This window comes from Eriocheir sinensis, chromosome 59, assembly GCF_024679095.1.
Source record: "Eriocheir sinensis breed Jianghai 21 chromosome 59, ASM2467909v1, whole genome shotgun sequence".
In the NCBI taxonomy this organism is placed as follows: domain Eukaryota; kingdom Metazoa; phylum Arthropoda; class Malacostraca; order Decapoda; family Varunidae; genus Eriocheir; species Eriocheir sinensis.
The window spans coordinates 1,667,521-1,674,474 of record NC_066567.1 but is presented as its reverse complement, the minus strand read 5'-3'; the positions used below and the strand labels follow the sequence as shown (position 1 = coordinate 1,674,474).

Here is a 6,954-nt window from a genome sequence, read left to right as displayed (position 1 = left end):
TGGACAAGGATCATGTATTAAAAGTGTTTAACGACCAGAATAAAAGTTTGTGAACCACTGTCTTAAACCTTTCAGGACACACGCACCCATATATGACAAGGCTTTCGTAGGGGCTTGTGTGTTAGTATTGCCAATGTAGTTTTATGAGCCGAGTGACAGTATGACAAGGCTTTGGTGGAGGTTGTTTTGTTAGTGTTTCCATGGGTAGCTTGGCAAGGGTTTGGGAGAGGTTGCTGTGTTAGTATTGCCGTGGGTAGTTTTATGAGCCTAGTAACAATTTGACAATCCTTTGGTGGAGGTTGTTGTGTTAGTATTTTCATGGGTTGTTGTGTTTGTATTGCCAATGTAGTTTCATGAGCCGAGTGACAGTATGACAAGACTTTGGTGGAGGTTGTCATGTTAGTGTTTCCATGGGTAGTTTAGTGAGCCTAGTGATAGTTTGACAGGGCTTTCGTAGAGGTTGTTGTGTTAGTGTTTCCATGGGTAGTTTCATGAGCCGAGTGACAGTATGACAAGACTTTGGTGGAGGTTGTTATGTTAGTGTTTCCATGGGTAGTTTAGTGAGCCTAGTGATTGTTTGACATGAATTTGGTGGAGGTTGTTATGTTAGTATTTCCATGGGTAGTTTGGTGAGCCTAGTGATTGTTTGACATGACTTTGGTGGAGGTTGTTATGTTAGTATTTCCATGGGTAGTTTAGTGAGCCTAGTGATTGTTTGACATGACTTTGGTGGAGGTTGTTATGTTAGTGTTTCCATGGGTAGTTTGGTGAGCCTAGTGATTGTTTGACATGACTTTGGTGGAGGTTGCTGTGCTAGTGTTTCCATGGGTAGTTTAGTGAGCCTAGTGATTGTTTGACATGACTTTGGTGGAGGTTGCTGTGCTAGTGTTTCCATGGGTAGTTTAGTGAGCCTAGTGATTGTTTGACATGACTTTGGTGGAGGTTGTTATGTTAGTATTTCCATGGGTAGTTTGAAGGGCCTGGTGACAGCTTGGCAAGGCTTTGGCAGAGGTTGTTATGTTAGTATTTCCATGGGTAGTTTGGTGAGCCTAGTGATAGTTTGACAAGACTTTGGTGGAGGTTGTTATGTTAGTATTTCCATGGGTAGTTTGGTGAGCCTAGTGATTGTTTGACAAGACTTTGGTGGAGGTTGTTATGTTAGTATTTCCATGGGTAGTTTGGTGAGCCTAGTGATAGTTTGACAGGGCTTTCGTAGAGGTTGTTATGTTAGTATTTCCATGGGTAGTTTGGTGAGGCTAGTGATAGTTTGACAAGACTTTGGTGGAGGTTGTCATGTTAGTGTTTCCATGGGTAGTTTAGTGAGCCTAGTGATTGTTTGACATGACTTTGGTGGAGGTTGTTATGTTAGTATTTCCATGGGTAGTTTGGTGAGGCTAGTGATAGTTTGACAGGGCTTTCGTAGAGGTTGTTGTGTTAGTATTGCCATGGATAATTTGACAAAGCTTTCGTAGAGGTTGTTGTGTTAGTATTGCCATGGGTAGTTTGAGGAGCCTAGTGAGAGTTTGACAAGGCTTCTGTTGTCTCATGAACGTGGAAAAACATCTTATTACTGAGGAAGTAGATATGAACTTAGAGTACACATATAGAGTGACTGTTTGGGTTGTAGTTAGGTTATGTTAAGGGCCTTGACACACACATGAAAGCCAGCAACTTAAGGTAAAAATTAAAGAAAGAGATTAGATTTTTAGATAGAAATAATAATAATAATAATAATAATAATAATAATAATAAGAAGAAGAAGAAGAAGAAGAAAAAGAAAAAGAAGAAGAAGAAGAAGAAGAGGAAAAAATAAAAATAAATGTGTTTAAACGGGAAACCACACACACACACACACACACACACACACACACACACACACACACACACACACACACACACACACACACACACACACACACACACACACACTACTCACATTTCGTCGTGTTGAGCAGTAGAAGTAGTAGCACTAGTAGTAGTAGTAGTAGTAGTGGTGGTGGTGGTGGTGGTAGTGTAGGCAGCCGTGGTGGAGGTTGCAGTAGTAGTAGTAGTAGAAGTAGTAGTAGTAGGTTAGATAGGAATAAGTAGGAAAAAGAAAATAACAATAGTAATAGTAGTAGTAGTAGTAGTAGTAGTAGTTATATAGATAGTAGTAGCAGTGTTAGCAGTAGTAGTAGTAGTAATAGTAGCAGGGGTAGGAAAATCAGTAGTAGTAGTAATAGTAGTAGTCGTAGTAGTAGTGATAGCTGAAGTAGTCCAGCGTGCAGACCAACGCTTACTGAGGTGATAGCCGGGTGGGTTCTTCGTCCCGGTGCGCTTCCCCGCTATCGGCTCTTCCGTGTATGCGCTATCTGGCTCACTTCACGCGCCTTCACGGAAAACGCTCTACCCTACCCTGCCCCCGTCTGGCTCCCCCTCCGCCCTCCTCTCCCTCTTGGTCTCTTACGCTCCCTGCCCCGGTCTGACTCCCTCTCCCCCCTCCTCGCCCTCTTGGTCTCTTACTCTCCCTGCCCCGGTCTGACTCCCTCTCCCCCCTCCTCGCCCTCTTGGTCTCTTACTCTCCCTGCCCCGGTCTGACTCCCTCTCCCCCCTCCTCTCCCTCTTGGTCTCTTACGCTCCCTGCCCCGGTCTGACTCCCTCTCCCCCCTCCTCGCCCTCTTGGTCTCTTACTCTCCCTGCCCCGGTCTGACTCCCTCTCCCCCCTCCTCGACCTCTTGGTCTCTTACTCTCCCTGCCCCGGTCTGTCTCCCTCTCCCCCCTCCTCGCCCTCTTGGTCTCTAACTCTCCCTGACCTCTCTAACCTTCCCTTCCTCTCCCTTCGATTCTCTCCCTTCCTCTTCCTCCCTTCTCCCTGCAACTCTCTCCCGTTCCGCGCCTTCACTTTCCTTCCTCTCCCTGTTGGTCTCTTACTCTCCTGACCTCTCTAACCTTCCCTTCCTCTCCCTTCGATTATCTCCCTTCCTCTTCCTCCCTTCTCCCTTCAACTCTCTCCCTTTCCTCTCCTTCACTTTTCCTTCCTCTCCCTGTTGGTCTCTTACTCTCCCTGACCTCTCTAACCTTCCCTTCCTCTCCCTTCGATTATCTCCCTTCCTCTTCCTCCCTTCTCCCTTCAACTCTCTCCCTTTCCTCTCCTTCACTTTCCCTTCCTCTCCCTGTTGGTCTCTTACTCTCCCTGACCTCTCTAACCTTCCCTTCCTCTCCCTTCCTCTCCCTTCGATTTTCTCCCTTTCCTCTTCCTCACTTTCCCTTCCTTTCCCTGTTGGTCTCTTACTCTCCCTGACCTCTCTAACCTTCCCTTCCTCTCCCTTCCTCTTCCTTCCTTTTCCTCATTTCTCCCTGCCTTCTCCCTTCCTCTCCCTGTTGGTCTCTTACTCTTCCTGACCTCTCTTACCTTCCCTTTCTCTTCCTTACTTCCTCACTTCTCCCTTCCCTATCTCTCCCTTTCCTCTCCCTCACTTTCCCTCCCTTTTCCTGTTGGTCTCTTACTCTCCCTGACCTCTCTGACCTTCCCCTTCCTCTCCCTTCCTCTTCCTCCCTTCTCCCTTCGACTCTCTCCCTTTCCTCTTCCTCACTTTCCCTTCCTCTCCCTGTTGATTTTGTACTCTCCCTGACCTCTCTAACCTTCCCTTCCTCTCCCTTCTTCCTTCCTCTTCCTCACTTCTCCCTGCCTTCTCCCTTCTCCCTTACACCCCTCGACTCTAACCCTATCCTATCCCTCCCTTTCCCTGAGTCTCCCTTCCTCTCCCTTAATTCTTTGACCTCCCTGAATTCTCCCTTGAAATATAAACCTCTCCTTCCTTCTTTCTCCCTTCCCCTGTCGCTTCCTTCCTCTCCCTCCCTCTCCCTTCCTCTCCCTCTCTCACCCTGATATCACCCTGACGTCTCACTCTCCCTTGCACTCTGAACTCCTCCTTAACTATTCAAAAGCGTCCAATCTCTCCCTGATCTTCTTTACCTTCCTTCTAACTCTCTTCTGCTTCCGTGGCTAAGTGGTTACTGTGCCTAGCTACGAATTCGTGGGACCATGTTCGGATCCCGGCCCAAACAGTTGGCGTGCAGCTCACCCACGTGTACTGGACAAGGGGGGTAGGGGGTGACATGGAGAGAGGTTAGGACAGGGGGGATACGTGGGGACAAGGGGGGACACGTGGGGACAGGGGGAGACACGTTATGACGGGGGGACACGTTATGACAGGGGGAACAAGTTATGACAGGGGGGGACAAGTTATGACAGGGGGTAGGACAGGTGGGGACAAGGGGGACCGGATTTAATAGGTCAAAGTAGGCTGGGGGAGGGGTACCTGGGGTCACCTGGGGGAGGCACTGTGGTAACCCGGAGGTCACACTGGCCCTGTGACCCGGGGTGACGGGCTCCCCACAAGGTCAAGAGTCAGTGTGACGGAGTTGAGCATTGAGGCAACGAAGAGCTGTACCGTATGCTCCCTGTAACGCTTTCCAACCCCTTATTAACGGTATCCAACGCCTTGTTAATGGTATCCAACTCCTTATTAATGGTATCCAACTCCTTATTAATGGTATCTAATCCCTTCCTCTGTGGTATTTGCATTCTAGCACCTCGTCTCTCTACTGATGTTCTTATCTCTATCTGCTCACCTATACAGGATTGAGAGGAGGAGGAGGAGGAGGAGGAGGAAGAAGAGATGGGGAAAGGAGGAATGAAAGGAAGAAAGAGGGAGAAAATATAAACTCTCTCTCTCTCTCTCTCTCTCTCTCTCTCTCTCTCTCTCTCTCTCTCTCTCTCTCTCTCTCTCTCTCTCTCTCTCTCTCTCCTCCCACCCTTTTTACCAAGTCGTACCACTATGCGAATTCCTCTCTATCTCTCTCTCTATCTCCTCTCTCTCTTATGATTTTTCTCTTAGATAGGATCAGATTGTGTTTGGGGAAAGACCGATAAGGGAGAAGAGGTAAGTGGGCGGTAGTATTAGCAGTAGTAGTAGTAGTAGTAGTAGTAGTAGTAGTAGTGGTGGTGGTGGTAGTAGTAATAATAATAATAATAATAATAATAATAATAATAATAATAATAATAATAATAATAATAATAATTTGTATATTTGTCTTTCTCTCTTTCTTTTTTTCTTTCTTTCTTTCTTTATCTTTCTCTTCATTAGCATTATCTACAGTCTATACTACGCAACCTCTCTCTCTCTCTCTCTCTCTCTCTCTCTCTCTCTCTCTCTCTCTCTCTCTCTCTCTCTCTCTCTCTCTCTCTCTCTCTCTCTCTCGCTGTCTCGTTATCAGTGCAAGTTTGTATCTAATCAATCTCTCTCTCTCTCTCTCTCTCTCTCTCTCTCTCTCTCTCTCTCTCTCTCTCTCTCTCTCTCTCTCTCTCTCTCTCTCTCTCTCTCTCTCTCTCTCTCTCTCTCTCTCTCTCAGTGTGGGAAGAACCAAAATAATAAAAAAAGAGGAAGGAAATGAGAAATTAGTAACAACAGGACAGGAAGAGGGAGTGGAGGAGGAGGTGGAAGAGGAGGAGGAGGAGGAGGAGGAGGAGGAGGAGGAGGAGGAGGAAGAGGAGGAGGAGGTGGAAGAGGAGGAGGAGGAGGTGGAGGAGGAGGAGAGAATATAATGTAAAAGGAAGATATAATACAAGAGATAAGATTAAAAAAATAACAAGAATAAGAAAAAAATGAAAATAATTAAAAGAGAAAGAATGATGATTATGGAGGAGGAGGAGGAGGAGGAGGAGGAGGAAGTGGAGGAGGAGGAAAAAAAGGACAAAATTACATATCAAATCCGAATTATCAAGAGAGAGAGAGAGAGAGAGAGAGAGAGAGAGAGAGAGAGAGAGAGAGAGAGAGAGAGAGAAACACTTATGGAATGAAATTTAAAACGCAGACGTGTGTGTGTGTGTGTGTGTGTGTGTGTGCATCGTTGTTAAGCGCATTCCAACTTCTGTAATAGAGCGATTCATTGCTCTCTCTCTCTCTCTCTCTCTCTCTCTCTCTCTCTCTCTCTCTCTCTCTCTCTCTCTCTCTCTCTCTCTCTCTCTCAACAAAAAAAGTTAAACCATAAAAAAAACGACGTTAAAAATAACCAGACCTTCTTCCTCCTCTTCCTCCTCCTCCTCCTCCTCCTCCTCCTCCTCCTCCTCCTCCTCCTCCTCCTCCTCCTCTTCTCACCTTAATCGTCTCACTGCGAATTTTATTGAGGAAAAAGCGAGGTAAGTCTGCGCCCACGTGTACTGGACAGGGGGGGACAGGGGGTGACAGGGGGGACAAGTGGGGACGGAGGGACAGGCTACGACAGGGGGGGGGGCAGGTGGGGACAGGGGAGGACAGGTGGGGATAGGTCAGAGTAAGTAATAGGGTTCAACCAGGTGAGTCAGCGAGGGACAGGTTTGGACAGGGGGGGGGGACAGGTGGGGACAAGAGAGACAGGTGGGGATAGGTCATAGTAGGTCATGGGGTATAACCAGGTGAGTAGGACAGGTAGATACAGTTAAGTCGGCTGGTTTTTATGTGGTTGCTAAGTTAGGTGGGTGAGGGTGGGTGGATAGGTGGATGATAGGTGGGGGACAGGTGGAATTGCATGATAAAGTAAGTGGATGACAGATACATTAGCCAGATTCTATGGTAAAACTGCTTAGAATAGCCGATAGAAAAGTGGATGAAAAGTGGATGATAAGTGGGTGAAAAGTGGATGAAAAAGTGGATGAAAAGTGGATAAGTGGGTGAAAAGTGGATGAAAAGTGGATGAAAAGTGGGTGAAAAGTGATGAAAAGTGGATGAAAAGTGGATAAGTGGGTGAAAAGTGGATGAAAAGTGGATGATAAGTGGATGATAAGTGGATGATAAGTGGGTGAAAAGTGGGTGATAAGTGGATGATAAGTGGGTGAAAAGTGGATGAAAAGTGGATGAAAAGTGGGTGATAAGTGGATGATATATGGGTGAAAAGTGGATGAAAATGTATTAAAACTGGATGAAAAATGGATGA

General features: G+C 46.5%; 1 protein-coding gene across 1 annotated transcript in view; it reads right to left on the bottom strand.

The window, feature by feature from the left end:
• LOC126985327 (transcription factor Spi-B-like) overlaps window positions 1-2,282 on the bottom strand; it is a 26,787-nt gene extending 24,505 nt beyond the window's left edge. Inside the window, exon 1 of the mRNA XM_050840082.1 lies at window positions 1,937-2,282. The gene's annotated coding sequence lies outside the window, so the exon portion shown is untranslated. The remainder of the gene's footprint in view (window positions 1-1,936) is intronic.
• Window positions 2,283-6,954: the final 4,672 nt, after the last annotated feature.